The following is a 16,037-nucleotide window of genomic DNA, read 5'->3' as shown; positions in this document are numbered from 1 at the left end:
ACCATGCATGTATACATAACTCACTTTTTTCCATAATACTGAAACAGAATCAATGAACATAATTAATCAAGTACCTAATAAAACAAGCCATCCCAGACGGCACAGAACCCCCCAGTATGGAGTAGAACCAGTTGTATCTAATTCGTATGTAGGTAGTACCCATTGACTACGGGGATACTAGGCCGCTCCGTCACTTTTCGGTAATGGATAATATTAATTCCCGGCCTGTCGACAAAGTGCGTACGTAGCATGTGAATGTCCGCTACGAAGCGCATTCGAAAGGATACGAAGCGCGCAGGAACACAGCACTTAAGCCGTGTCCCAATTGGCCATTTGGCAGTGCTACTATGTGCATTGGAAAACAGCCGAAGACACAGTGGGGACATATGACCCATTTGAAGACTCGAGAGATGAAGAATGGCGGCGATCCGAAGACTGAAGACTTAGATTATAATTTCTTTAATAGTTTTTGTCTATTTCAATTGTATTCGCCTTTTTATATTTTTTGGTTAATTTGATTCAATTTGTGTCAATGAGTGAATGAAATTTAGATTGTATGTGAGAATGGGATTATGTGTGAATGTGAGAATGGTAATTAGTATATATGTATATGTATAAGAGTAATTGAGTACGTGTGGGTTATATGACGTGCTTTACTGTGAATGAGTGTGTGTTATTTATTGTGAATGACGTTGTTACTTGGTGTGAATGATAGTATTTTAATAAGTCTGACTGAGGTATGCTATTTCGTGCGAATTAAGTATGCTATTTCGTGTGAATGAGGTATGCTTTATGATGTCAATGGGGTATATTATTTCGTGTGAATGTGGAATGTTGTATGATGTGAATGAGGTATGTTTTCTTCGTTTGAATGAGGGTGTAATATAGTAAAAATGAGTATGGTATTCGTGTGAATGAGGTAGTTTTTTATGCGAATGATGTGTGTTTTTTCCTCTGAATGTGAATTGTTATATTGTGTGAATGAGGTATATTATTCGTGTGAATGAAGGTATATTAATTAGTCTGAATGATGTATGCTATTTCCTGTGAATGAGGTATATTGTTCGTGTGAATGTGGTATATTATTTATGTGAATGTGGTGTATTATTCGAATGAATGAGGGTATATTATTTAGTCTGAATGCTGTATGCTATTTCGTGTGAATGTGGTATATTATTCGAATGAATGAGGGTATATTAGTTAGTCTGAATGATGTATGCTATTTCCTATGAATGAGGTATATTGTTCGTGTGAATGTGGTATAATATTCGTGTGTATGAGGTTATATTATATAGTCTGAATGTGGTGCCTTATATGATGTGAATGAGGTAGGTTATTTCATGTGAATGTGGAATGTTTTATGTTGTGAATTAAGTATAATATTTAGATTGGTAGAATTATGCTATTTCGTGTGAATGAGGTATTTTATTTGCTATGAATGAGGGTATATTATTTAGTATGATTGACGTGTGTTGTATGTGTGAATGATGGTATTTTGTTTATTGCGAATGGCCTTGAGTTACTGAGTGTGAATGAAGGTTTAACCCTTTCGAGACCGCTGAGTTTTCGTCTTAGCATGACTGCTGTACCGAGCCCCAAGAAACTCTTCTTTCTCGTGGTACGGAGCATTTTTGAGGGCATTCGTTAAGAAGGGTCTAGCGGATTATTACACCCTCCGAGCTCCAACCTTTTTCGCCCCCTCGCAGCGGGGACTCCGCATTATCTCGGGCAGCGAGGGTTGATGTGCTCCCTCCTTTCCGGGTTTAAGACCATACCTGCGGCATTGGTTCGCGGTCAACTTATGGATTGCTTATATGGATTTTTCAAATGGATAATTGTTGCTTCCACGTAAATTGCAGACTTTGAATTGAATACCTCATTTTTTTCTGAGCATTGTCAAATTTTAAACGAAGTTCTACGGTCAATTTTAACGGATTTAATGCATCAATCCTTTCAATGCCAAATATATGCTCCTAAAATTTTTCTTATCGAATTCAAACCCTTCCAAAAATCTCATTAGCTATTTCTCCGAAATGCATTACTCGAGGTAAAAAAAATCCTTGCAAGAAAAGCTCTTTGTCTGTCACAGGGCAACCTTGGTATCCCTTGGAAAGTACGCTCCACTCGGGCATTCAGAACACCTGTGGAGCTTCTCTGGAATTGCATCCATCAGTATAATTATGTTTTTTCTCGGAATTTTTTAAATCCCTCATTTTGTTTGGAAAATACGCTCCACCACGGGCTGAAATAACTCATGAAGACCTTCTCTGGAATTCCACCCATCAGTATAGAAACGTATTTCTCAGAATGGGTAAAGTTCATTCTCGTTCACATACCCACAATTCTTTTTGATTATAAAGTTTCCCTTCACTTCCGTCTCAGTCGTTCTTGGGTTCAGACGCTTGTGGTTCTCATTCTGCGAGTGATAACTTTACTGTATTCGTCGTGAGAAATTGGCAGTGTACCGCCAGTGTTTTTTAATCTCTGTTTGCTGCTGTTGGAATCATGGCGAAGAGATTGAAAACGGATGAACAGATATTGGAGATTTTGACCCGCAGTGGTAGTGAGGATGGAGACCTGTGCTTCGATTCCGAGGACGATGATCTGGGAACGGAGGTTGCTGGTGAATTGACATCTATATCGCTGCCCTCGACATCCAGGATATCGCGGGAGCTACACTTCTCCCTATTTTTTATCTCCGTTAATATTTATCGTAGAATTTCATTTAAAAATTGTAAACGCTGCTCAAAAGACAAACAATTCAATTCTTAGTTTATATTTCTTGAGAAATGAAATATTTATTTCGAAAATTGACTCTATAAACAATTGTATGACCGCTGTCCCTTACCGCTGAAAGGGGTTATAAAAGACGAAGAGTCCGGGTACCTGCTCCCGGATTCGGAGGGTTAATCCTAAACCCCGAAGCGTTGGGTCCCGAGACAAAGGCGACCTAAACCCACGACCGTCCTGAAAGGGGCAGAGCTAGAAAACGTATATGTACGGGTTTCGTTTTCGTGACCAGGAAAATCTCACACGTACATATACGCCTGTGGTCTCCCGGGTCAGGAAACGTCCACACGTATATATACGTGTACGGTAGGGAAAAGGTTAATATAATTGGTGTGAATCAAAGTACCATTTAGTTTTCATTGGAGGAAGCCATTTTATGGGATGGCTGAAGTAGTGCTTGTTTCTATCGTAGAACTTGGGTAGCGTAGAGTAGATGGTAGTGTAGTGCATGTCCCCCTCAAATCCAACTGCGACCTCAACGTGGAGAGGGGGTGTAACAGTGGACAGTCATGTTTCAATGAAGTTACCTTGGCGATTTAAAACAAACTTTCATATTTTGCTCGGCAGTTTACCTGCTGGTTTTTCATTTTTAGCATTTGTCGAGTGTTATGAGTTTATGCAAACTGCTTTGATGATTTCAATATGTAAAACTGGTGAACTAGTTTCTACGCATGACTTTCCGCTGGCTAATGCAGTTGGTGACTTTTGTATCGGAGTGTGTGCGAATTCATTTATATTTTTCGCAATTGTAAGTGATTGGTTTTTTAAAATATCAATTGAATTCCATTTCATTAATAATTTCTGATACCTTTGGTTGAATTAGCCCGTAATATAATGTATTTCAATTCAATGTGCATTAAATTTTTTTGAGAGTGTAAACCTTTTTATTTTCAATATAATTCTATGATTTACCAACATTTCACTCAGAATGTTTCTTTACTTCATTCTTTCTGCGGAAAAAATCAAAACTGCCCATTTATACCATGTAAGCCTTACAGAATACATTGCATATATATTAATTATATTTATAACATAATCACATTATTAAATAATCAAAGAGCCATAATTTACTGTAGTAATTATCTACTTTATTCGTGTGTTTATTGGAGGAATAAATAATTTTAAATTCCTACTTTTAACTGATTATCTTCGCTGACAAAAACCAATGCACTTTGTTTTATTCAATGTCAGTGTTTTCCTTATTTTCATCAATATAATTCAATGATGCGCCATTAGCTAATTTCGAAATTTGTATTTGTGCATGTCTAATGACGGAGATAATAATTTCAAATTCCTTTTTTTTATAACATCTTTGCGGAAACATTGTACTTTGAGTTTTTCTGTTTTTTTTTTGGCCTTGTTATTTTCAATAAAATATATACTTCCATGGGTAACTTTCAAAAGCGAGAATTATGAATTGTAAATTACATATATTTCATAATTTCTGGAAACGTTATTTAAATGGGTATTTGTCAATTTCATTGTATTTTACTTTTAATGTTAACTAATTTTATGCATTTCTGTGAGAAATAAAATCTCAAAGGTTCGTATTTTTATTTCCTCTCTACGTTATCCTTGACCAATGGAAATTTTTTCTCAAGGGTTTGCAATGAATATTAATAATGCAGTGTGAATATGAGTGCATGAAAGTTAGGAAGATGACAGTATATTTGTTAGTACGAATTAGAGCATTTAATTTATGGCAATGAGGGTGTTTTTCAGTAGAAATTAGTGTGTTTGATTAATTGTGAATCACTGCATGTAAATCATTAGATGATAATATGTATTTTTAGTGCAATGTGTGTTATAATTAGTGTGAATTGGATTACATTAAGTGCGAATGAGTGTACCTATGTTACCGGTATCAGTATATTTTTTTTAGTGTGAATGCGTGCATGTAATTTAGTGCGATGAGAATGTTGTTTAGTATGAATGAGAGAGTATATTAAAGTGTGAATGAGTGAATGCAAGTTAGTGAGATGGCATTACATATATATTTATCATTTAGAATGAGTGTACTGTGAGCATGTAGTTCAGTGTGGTTGAGGGTATTTAGAATTTTATTGGTAAGAGTAAATTATGTTTTTTGTGCCTGAGAGTACATAACTAAGGCTGAATGAGGGTATTTGATTTAGTGCCATGAGTGTTGTTTAGAATGAATTAGACGCTGTAATTAAGTGTGAATGATTTTTCGTGAGTAGGTGAATATTTATGTGTGAATGTTGGCATGTACTTTAGTGTGATCGAGGGAGTAGTCCTTGTTATCAATGATTGTAAGTACTATGGTCTGGAGCATATGTACAAATGGACAGAAGTATGGAGGTAAGCGAAAAAAACTAAGGTTATTGCTCACAGTATTGGAAAAAAACTAAGGTTATTGCTCACAGTATTGGAAATCGTCCTATGATGCAGGTGATATGAAACTAGTCCACCATCATAAAAGTTGCAAAAAATCTACACACTTTACTTGACTTTGGGTTTTTATTGTACCTGTCCCAGGTGAGGCCTCAATCCCTCTTCCCCTCGACCACGGATCTTTTACAGAGCATTAGTCACTTGAATCGGGTATCACACATCAGCTGCAGTAATTAGCACGCAGGCTAATTTCAGTTCACGCTGTAGCTAATGGAGTCAGTGGGGCAACGAGGGGGAGGGTTTGGGGGATAAACCCCCCTCCCCCCCCAGAGCTCAGAGAAATTTTTCATTTTAATCCATTTCACTTAATTGGATTAATATTACTAACAGAGTAGTGTAAGGATTGATAAAATATCCCTCAGAAAGCCGTAAAACTCACTATTTTGAACCATTTGAAAATTTTCTTAAGGAGTGCCACCGGGCCTCCCGCTTACCCCGGCAGGTATTCCACACCCCCAGTATTTTGTGCCTAAAACCCACCCTAGTCTTAATTCCCAGCTGCGCCCTTGGATGGAGTCGAGCCATGAGGTCGAACTATTGAATAAATTCCTCCCCCTGCCAATTGCATCGGTATCATCAGGCAATCACACGGTTGCTGTGCATGTAATAGATTTTTGGAATTAAGAAAAAACTTACTAATTAATAAGTAAATGAATAAATAAATGCGTGTAAAATATGACTCTGGTTAAAAAGGGTAAAAGTGGCCTTCTGCAATGGAATTGAAACCAATAAATAATAAAAATACTGGGGAACAGTGTAAAAAAAGCCCTTCTAGAGCTCATTGAAATTTTTAAATGTAATCCATTTTACTTAATTACATTAATGCTATCTATAATATAGTGTAAGGATTAATAAAATACCCCTCAGATAGCCATAAAACTTCCTTCATTAAAAGAAAACAAAATATTGAAAAATCATGAATATACCAAATCTTTCTTTAACAAATTAAGTTTTTTGGATTATGAAAAGAGTTAAAATTAGTTTAAAACCGTCTACTTGGTACCTAACCTGTTTTTTGAAAATTTTCCCCCCTGCTTTTGGACACCCCCCCCCCCCACTTGAACGAAATTCCTGGCTACACCAGTGCTCTTACGCGAGAAGGGATTTTGTTTGGACCAGGTGATTTATCTGTACTGAGCGATAAGTCAGCTGCACATTTCCTTTTTATAATTATGGATATAAAATTCACCGTTCGTAATTTTGAGAAATTATGAAGTCAAACTATACCTATCGAAAATTGGAGTGGCATAGTACAGTGGCGTAAATATTGGGGAGGGGATAGATCCCCCCCAAAAAATCAGAGAATTAAAAAAGTTTTTTAAAAATATTACCTAGTTTTGAATTATATAAGCTGCATCTGCTTAAATTTAAATTTTTAGTGAGAAATGATGTAAAATGTACATCCAGGCATTTAAGTTTTCAAAGATTTTCCCGTCCGACTCCCCTAAAGCATATTCATAGTTACGCCACTGGCATAGGACATATGCTCGTAGGCTAATGGTCTCCCTCCTCAGCAGAAGCATCACGGATAGTTGCCCAGTAGCGGTAACAGAAAAAACTCCAGTGGGAAGGGTGGGAGCGCAAAACATATCTTGTGTTGCCTTTATTTTTATCATAATGAAAAAGTAATCAAGTCACATGAAAAGTTTAAGAAAGTTTCATTTAAACTAATCATACACTTATACAAGGCAATGTCTTCTTACGATATAAAAAAGTTACAATTGTGGTTCTTCAATATTTGGCAATGTGGGCTCCGCCTCCCCCCCCTGCCCCTAAGGTTGGAAAGAAGGGCCCTCCCATTATTATCCGCCAATGCAGTCGCCCCAATAGTGACAAAATTTCCGCTTCGAACCCTCACAGGCGATGACGACTGCATTCAGCGGCAATGCCCTCGCCAATCATAGGCACTAATTCAGAATATGATACTTGATTTAACCCATTTATGCCTAGTGTTCCATTTTTGGAACACCTGATGTGACTTTCTAATTTAATGACTACGACTCATTATACACAAATATGCCACCGTTTTTCTTTCTGTACCTCTTTATAAAGATACATTGTATTATGGGGTACAAAGATTTAGTCTGTTTTGCCAACCTATCGCAGCCAGTGTGTTGAGAAATATCGGTCTTTTTTTCAAGGCAGTTTTTCTGTGACCATCTCTAATGCTATATTTATAACTATTTGCCATTTCGCCCAAATGTTGTAAATTTTTTCCCGGCATATTCATTAATAGTTAACTTACAGTGCTTGATGAAGAACTTTTTGAAACAACGTATTTTGTTTTAGTTATAAGCTTTTACTTAACAGTGTTCCATTTTTGGAACACTAGGCAAATCCACTACTATTATGCGTGCATTCAGGCGCACTGAAATGTTCACTTTAATTTTAAATCAAGTCAGCAATTAGGTGTGGAACAGTTAATAATCTTCCCGGTTCGTTGCTGTGCACTTCTGCTCATCTCATTCATGGTTCTTCCGACGAGAACTTTTACCTTTATTTAACACCGGATGCTGATACTACTGAAAGTGGTGGTGCATTGGCTTCTGCTTCGCCTAAACCTCTTCTTGCTCAAAGAAAAAAGGTAACCAAAGTTGTGCGCAAATGGAAGAAAGCCGATCTGACTGCCCAGCCCATAAAAGGTTGGGTTTCAGAAGAACAAATCACGAAAATGAAAACCCCTACAGAATATTTAGAATTCTTTCTGGATATTGAAGTGAACCTTGAACTGAGAGTCGGTTGTTTTTGGGAATAATTTTCCTGAGTAGTTACGTCTCTGTTCTGAGACGACGTATGCTTTGGGAGTAAAGACCAGATTCGCATAGTGCTCTAGTTAGTGGTGCAAAGGGACGTGACTGATTTGAGACAATATTTTCAAATTTGCATTTTGCTGACAATTCTAACTTGAATAACACGGACAAATTTTCCAAGCTGCGACTTCTAACTGAGCGTCTGAATGACAGATGTATGAAATTTGTGCCAAATGCAATATACTTCAGCTTTGATGAGGCCATGATTCCCTATTTCGCTCTTGACGGGTGCAAACAGTTCATTCGGGGTAAGCCTATTTGGTTTGGGTATAAATTCTGGTGCGTCTAGGCTACATTTGCTGGTTTCAGCCTTATCAAGGAAAAAACCTGAACACTCAATACCAATAATATGGTGTAGGTGCTTCAATTGTTTTGCAATTCATTGAGGCACTCACAACGCAGAATCCCGGTAAATACCATTTTGTGTTCGACAACTTGTTTACAAGCATTGCACTCCTTGATAAACTTCATTCAATGGGCCACCAAGCAACTGGCATAACGAGAAAAGATCGCGTAAACAAACCTCCTTTACTATCTGATGCTACCCTGAATAAAAAAGATTGGGGCACATTCGATTACCGAATTGATGGAAAAGGCAATACTGTTCGTAAATGAAATGATAAAAGTGTTGTAACTGTTGCATCTACTGGTGCCTGTGTCAATCCTTTGCAACGGTCAGTCGTTATTCTCAAAAGCAGAAAAAAAGATACAAGTTCCTCTGCCACATTCAATCAAGGTCTATAATCAGTGTATGGGAGGAGTGGACCGAGCTGATGAAAATATTGACAAGTACCAAGCATCAAACCGAGGAAAGAAATGGTACTCAAGCCCTCCGGTTATTCTACTTTGAGCTGGCTTTACAAAATGCTTGGCAATTGCATAATATAAACGATGTAAAGCCAATGAATCCTCTTGAATTTCGTCGCCGTGTGACCTGTCACTATACAGAGACATACGGTAATTCTGCTGAACCAAATACCTCTTTTCAATGTAAAAACTGCAATATATCCTTGCATGTTAAGTGTTCACCTGGATATCATTCTTAATAGTGAGTTAATAAAAGTCTGAATCAAAATTTTTGCATGCTATCAATGAGTGCGTCATAGTAGTGGATTTTCCTAGTGTTCCATTTTTAGAACACCTCGTAATTAAGAATTGGCAAGAGATACATTTTTTATTCTTTCGGATATTGTTTTCAAACGTGTTTTTATCGACAATATGTAAAAATCAGGGTAAAATTCGCATTTTTCAAACCTTCGGCATAAATGGGTTAATATCTATTTCGGGGGGAAGGAAGATCTCGTCTCCCCCAACACTTAACTCCCTCAAAGTGCCGTTTTCCATGTAGCATGTAGTGGAGCACTCAATCAAGGTGCTACTACACAACCGGAGTCACTCGCACGAGAGATTTAAGGTGTAAAATTATCCATGACCCTCCATTTTCCTGTTTTCTTTGACCAAGACGAAGGATATATTTATAAAATTCACTAACTCTTGGTTAACTATGTGGTATTCCATTATTTCCTGGATATAGACAGTTACTTATACCACTTATTTTATAAGAGCGCGACCCAGGTTTCAATGAGTAATCATCATCATCAGGCGCTAATTATAATAATAATAATATTATAATTAATAATTATATTATAATTAGCGCCTGATGATGATGATTACTCATTGAAACCCGGGTCGCGCTCTTATAAAATAAGTGGTATAAGTAACTGTCTATATCCAGGAGATATATTTATACGTATACAATTCTGTAAAGAGTCTATCATTGCACCTGGAGGATGTCAATTAATGGAGGGCTGACGTAAGGTGCCTTCGAAATGGATTAAGGTGCCTTCAGTTTCAGAAAAATATATTTTTTCTCTATGAAATTTCTGTATTCTTGTTGAGGGAAGAAAAACTGCTAAATTGGCTGCCCTTTTACACATGAATTTTACATTATATCTGTCATCATAGTCATTATTACAACCTTTTCCTATGTGGTACAAAAGAGGAAAAACCATTACACATATCAGATTACTTGAAAAATCTCACTGACCCTTAGAAGCAAGAAGAAGCGTTCATTGCATGTCTTGATAATGAAGATTTTGAATAATTTTTTACTCTGGCTACCTCTCTCACACTTCATCACAAACCAACTTGACAGCTTCCAGAATGGTACAATTTGGCTATGGAACCATATCGGGATTTATTTAGTGGTATGTACCATTTTGGATCACTTGAATTTGGTAGAGTCTATGGTTCTATGGAGAGCTAGGGTGGGATATAGTGAATATATGAGGGAAAAGCGCTGAAGTTACGCAATAAAGTTGTATAAGTTGATGGAAGCCAAGGGTTTGGCACTGCAGGTCCTCGATTACGTAACATCTTTAAACTAAGAAGTGTCTGGAAAAGAGCATTTGGAGAAGATAGTAAAAAGTTGATGGAGAATCATTTTGATTGCAATTTATATGTACTTTTATATGGACAACTTTTATAACAGTGTAGCCCGTTCAAGATTCCATCTAAATGGAAAACTTGTGTGACTGGACACCACTGAATTCAGGACAAAAAATGATTGAATCTACAAAAAGATGAGGATGCACTCCAAGAAAGCCACAGGCGGTGGTTGAATACAACAATTACATCAGTGGCATCGATCATTGGGATCAAATGACATCTTACTTTCCCATTGAAAGGAAATCCATCAAATGGTACAAAAAATTGGGAATCCACCTACTGGACTTAGTGTTACTGAATGGTTATTTTTTATTCACAGAAAATTTTTGAAAATCCTCTCATCGACTTTCAAATTGAAATTGTAGGATCTATTATAACAATATCTATACCTTCAACTCCTTTGAAGAGTCAGTCATCCTAACCCGCCTCACCCAAGGCCAACGGCTCATCAGGACATTTCCCTGATTATATGACAAAATCGAAAGACAGAAAAGACGAAAACAGAAGGGATGTATGTAGTGCTTCAAGAAGAATGTCCACCAGCACACCTCATATTAATACCACGCCTGCCTGGCTGAGCCTTGATTGTGTCTTGAGTTTTTCCAGGTATCATAAGAAAATGTTATGCTGAAAATTATTTACACAGCTGGAAAAATTGTTTTTTTTAAAAATGCACATTGTTTATATTTTCTATATAAATTTGTTTATTTGAAAAAATGATATTAATTGATGTATAGTAATTAGTAAATGAAAATATGCTCTTCATACGCTTGTCAATTTCTGATTTGTGAAACAATATGTTTTATTAAGATAATTTTTTGTGTATACAAATTTTCCTTTTATATGTCATCATAAAATCATTTCAAGAGTATATCATATCGCTCACTTGCATTTTCCAAGATAAGGAACAACTCGTCTGCAGGAAATATTGGTATTACTTGTAATATATACTTTATTGCAATAAAACATTTAAAATTGTATTTTAATACATCATTTCCAGATTTAAAAAATAATTAGCTACGTTACTACTTTCGTTAGAGTTTACCAGAAAATGATTTGGTCTGAACGGGTTTTCACTGCAGTACATACAAAGAGCGAAGAAATATTGGAAACATTTACATGTGTTGCGGGAAAGTAATACAAGTTTGACAGGATACCTACTTAAAAAATTTTAATTTCATATTTTTTAACAAATGGTTATTTTTGGAAAAAAGAGTGCAAACATGTACCCAGCATCACAAATTACATAATCACTTCGTTAAATAATAATAAAAAATAGAAGTTTTTGCCAAAATGTCAGTCACCGAGCATCTCTGAAAAAACAGTGAGCCCGGAATGTGTTGAAGAAAACTATCCTAGGATAAAGTAATCCAGTGGCGTAGCCAGGAATTTCGTTTGAAGGGGAGGGTCAAACCACGGGGGAAAATGTTTGAAAAACAGGGTACAAAGTAATGGTTTTTAAACTAATTTTAACACTTTTAATAATCAAAAAACTTCATTTGTTGAAGAAATATTTTTTAAAGTCATGATTTTTCAATTTTTCGTTTTCTTTTATGAAGGAAAATAATTGTGTCTTTATATTTTGAGAAGGTCCGGACCCCCTGGACCTCCCCCATGGCTACGCCACTGAAGTACACCCGTTTAGATAAAAGAATGTAGATGTTATTTGACTCATCATTCAAGCCTTTTGGGAAAGAGGCTGTTTTAGCTGCTGCATACCTCCCACACAGAAAATAAACATACAGCAGACTCCCGATTATCCGGCTGCGGTTTATCCGGGTTGCGGATTATCCGTGCATGATTTTAACTCTCGCTCAATTTTTCCCGCGATCTTATAAAAAAATAAAATTGGACCCAAAATTATCGGAATTACTGCATTAATGCTAGGATACACCAGGCTTATCATTTCCGTCAGAATCCTGTTCGTAAAACGGAAGCGATCGCGCGCTAGCTGCATTCAAGGGATCACCGAGTTTGTGTTTTCCAAGCCTAGCAGTGCGCGAACGCACTCCGTGATCACGGATACACGTCCGGCAGCAGTTGCAACCCGGGCAACTTGTGCGAGACGCGACTGTGTGGCGTGGTGCCTGACGATGTAGTTTCCGACGTCGAGCAGTTGTTTTGAAGCGTTTGTGCAAATCACTTTTCTGTATCCGCGATCACACAGCTACGATAGTGTGGTTTTCGAAACCAGGCCTTACATGGAGCATTAATAATACGAGTACAACCATGTTATTGCCGCTAAAAAGATCGCGAACTGGCGAAGAAAGCTCTCATTGAGTCCGGGAAGCACGCTAATAAAGCAGAATTATGGCATAAATAATAATATATTGTTTGTTTTACGTAAATTATGATCATTACAAGACATTGGATTTGATGTTTGGGTTATCCGTGTTTTCCGATTATTTGTGCCGTCCCTCCCCATCATTAGCCCGGATAATCGGGAGTCTACTGTATATTAGATATCTACAGATAGATAAATAGTTATCTAATAGACATCTATGATAGATATCTATTAGATATATTATTGTCAAAATAGCAGCAGTTCTAATAGATATCTACGGTAGATGTCTATTAGACATCTACTGCAGATGTCTATCAGAGGTCTACTGTAGATGTCTATTAGATATTTAATTATCTGTTTTATACTTATCTATATCTATAAAAAAATTTCTCATGCCTATGCTTGATGCAATTAACATTAGTGAAAAAATTGTCGCCGTATGATCAAAATGAAAACTACAAAAAAATACCGCGACATGGCATTGAACTTGTGTTCCTCATTCAATAGCCAAATGCGCTCACCACTATACCAACTGATCCTGTTGTAGAATTAGAGCTTTTTTGAAATTATATAACGATTGTTAAAAATACCACTCGGAAATTAGTTAATTACAGCCAAACTAAGGCCCATTCAATGGAATCATACATCTATTCATAGATGAAAATAGACAATATATAGATACAGTTGGCATAGTCGCCACGCATCGTTCTACGCGTCGCAAAATTTTGCCGCCATCCGTCCCAGTAAGGAACTGAAAAAATTGTCCCTAAATCAAATGTTATATCGCTTCCATTGCTCATGAATCGCGTTTTAAAACACACTTTCGGAGATGTATCCAAAATCGCCCCTTGTCGCCTGCACATCTAATAGATATCCAATAGACATCTATTAGATATATGTACATCTATTCATAGATGAAAATAGACAATATATAGATATATATAGATATCTATTTTCCGTGTGGGCTTATTCATGGGAGTTATACAAATTTATTTCTGAGATAAAGGAAAGGTACCAGCTAAGAAATTGTTAGGAAAACAGCCTCACCCTACACATCTATAGATTTTTTAAATTTTGATTGAAATTTTAGGCTGAAATTTTCTCTTCAATTTTTTTTGGTCGAATTAGTACATATTTAATTGTTATCTCTTTAACATCTGCAGTCTGTCACTGATGCTGTGAATCACCAATATATGTAATAATTTTTTCCTCAGATGTCAGGTCTTCCCCATTGTATTCATCGCACAAAATTGAGTATGGAAGTCATTAAATCAGCTATGAGAGCCATCTCTTTTCATGATAGATGGGAGACGTTCAAGTCAACAGATAGGTATACCCCATCTGCGATATAGGATGAAAATGTACCAGCCAGTATGTAAGCTTTTGGCTAACTTTGCTATTTTCCAAAAGTGCCTTTTCTATAAATGACGACCCTCCTCAATGGTGGCCAAACTAACTGAACAGTCCTGAAAAGACTGTGATTTCAGGGATAAAGAGCATCAGCAGATGAGCATCAGAGGTCATGACAGGTGGTGTGCCTCTTCTGATTGAGCAAAAAGAGTCAGAACTTGCCGAACCTCAAGACTCTAAAGGCCGTATCGCACTAGCAACTGCGACCGCCGCTGCGACCATGATTTCGGCTGCGGCTGCGACTGCACCCCATCACACATTGTGGCCGATGCCATAGTCGCACATGCGCACGTATGAACGTTTCTGCTTGTGGCTTGTTTGTTTACGAAAGCCCAAAGAATTGATAGAGAGCAGCAATTGTTGAAATTGTTCCTAAAATATGTTAAAACGTACTTCATTATTACTCACCTGTGAACTCGGGTCCAATATCTAATATGCTGGGCTTCCATATTCACTCAAAAATCCGAAATTATCTCACCGTTATCTCACAACCTTCTTGAACTTCCCTCGCTACGGTAACCAAAACAAACACGTCTGCCGCAAGCACGCGAGATTGAAATAGAGCTCTCTGATTGGCTGCGACTGCGACTCAGAAGAACAGCCGGTCGGCTATTCTTTGCAATCGCAGTTGCAGCGTCGACATCCTCACTCTGATTGGTCGACGGGCCAGTCGCAGCCGCAGCGCCGGCCGCAGTCGCTAGTGTGATACGGCCTTAAGGAGATGCTCCCTGATACCTATCACACATGATCTCTTACTAATCTTATCTATAATTGGATCTCTTAATAAAAAATGGACACTAATGTTATTTGTGTCATCCCCCTCGTCAAAGAAAGTCCGAGGTTGTGTGATAGTTAAAAATGCTGTGATTTTTACAGTTGTTTTGTTGTTCATCCATTGTGTGAGGAAAAATAATCAGTTGTTAATTACATTGGAATTCGCTGATTGAAATTTTTATTTTGATGTATGTAAATAGTTTGCGTTGAGTTGGTGGTGCAAAAATTGGTGATAAACTTATTGACCTTTTATTCATTTTTTGGCACAATTTCTTAGCAAATTCAATTTTGAAGCAAGGTACAATACCTTTTATTGTTTCGATGTGAAACAAAGGTATTCACAATTGATGAATAATTGTGTTTGTATCATGGATGCAGTGAGTCATAAATTCTTTTATGTCTTGGTGCACAAAAAATTTAATTCACTTGATTTTACTGAATAAAAATATTTACAAGATTTTATGCCTATAAATACATGTCTGAGTTGATTGATATATCCCAAAATGATAATCTTAATAAAAATTATTGCATGAATGTTCATCAGAAGAACACTCAGGTTTGGCCACAAATAGTAAAACTGACATCAAAGCAAGTTCTTAATGATGCCTAGCCAGTCACCTTGCATTTGGAATACTTTTTTGGTGTGCCTAAGGGGTTCAAGATGGATTTGAACCTTTATTTTCATTACTTATTCTATTTTTTTATGATTAAATTCATGAGTGGTAATAATAATATTTAAGAAGAATTTTCAGCAAAAGAAATGGTTGCGATAAGTTCATGTCTTCCTAAGGAACAACTTAATCATGTTTAACGTGTGAAAAAAGTTAATGGTGTTTGCACCTGAATAAAATCTGACATAATCTTAACCTCAAAACGGCCTTCAACTTAATTGAATCCTCTTTTTAACCATATAAATATCTGCCACTTCACATATTGCCACCTAGTGGATGGCTCTAAATGTTGACACCAACATGGAGATTGTATTCAATTTTTTTGGACTAAAATCGATTTTAAAAAATCTTTAATTGCGTGAGAGCTGACCTTGAGGAATTTGCTTATGATTAAACCTTTTAAGTTAGGTGTGCTGAATGGGGCACATACCTCCA

At 36.8% G+C, this 16,037-nt stretch overlaps 1 pseudogene; it reads left to right on the top strand.

The window, feature by feature from the left end:
• Positions 1–2,505: 2,505 nt before the first annotated feature.
• Positions 2,506–9,061, top strand: LOC124166467 (annotated as a pseudogene).
• The last annotated feature ends 6,976 nt before the right edge of the window (positions 9,062–16,037 follow it).

The sequence above is a fragment of the Ischnura elegans genome, chromosome 10, assembly GCF_921293095.1.
Source record: "Ischnura elegans chromosome 10, ioIscEleg1.1, whole genome shotgun sequence".
Taxonomy (NCBI): Eukaryota; Metazoa; Arthropoda; class Insecta; order Odonata; family Coenagrionidae; genus Ischnura; species Ischnura elegans.
The sequence above is the reverse complement of the archived record's forward strand: the minus strand, read 5'-3'. Positions and strand labels throughout refer to the sequence as shown.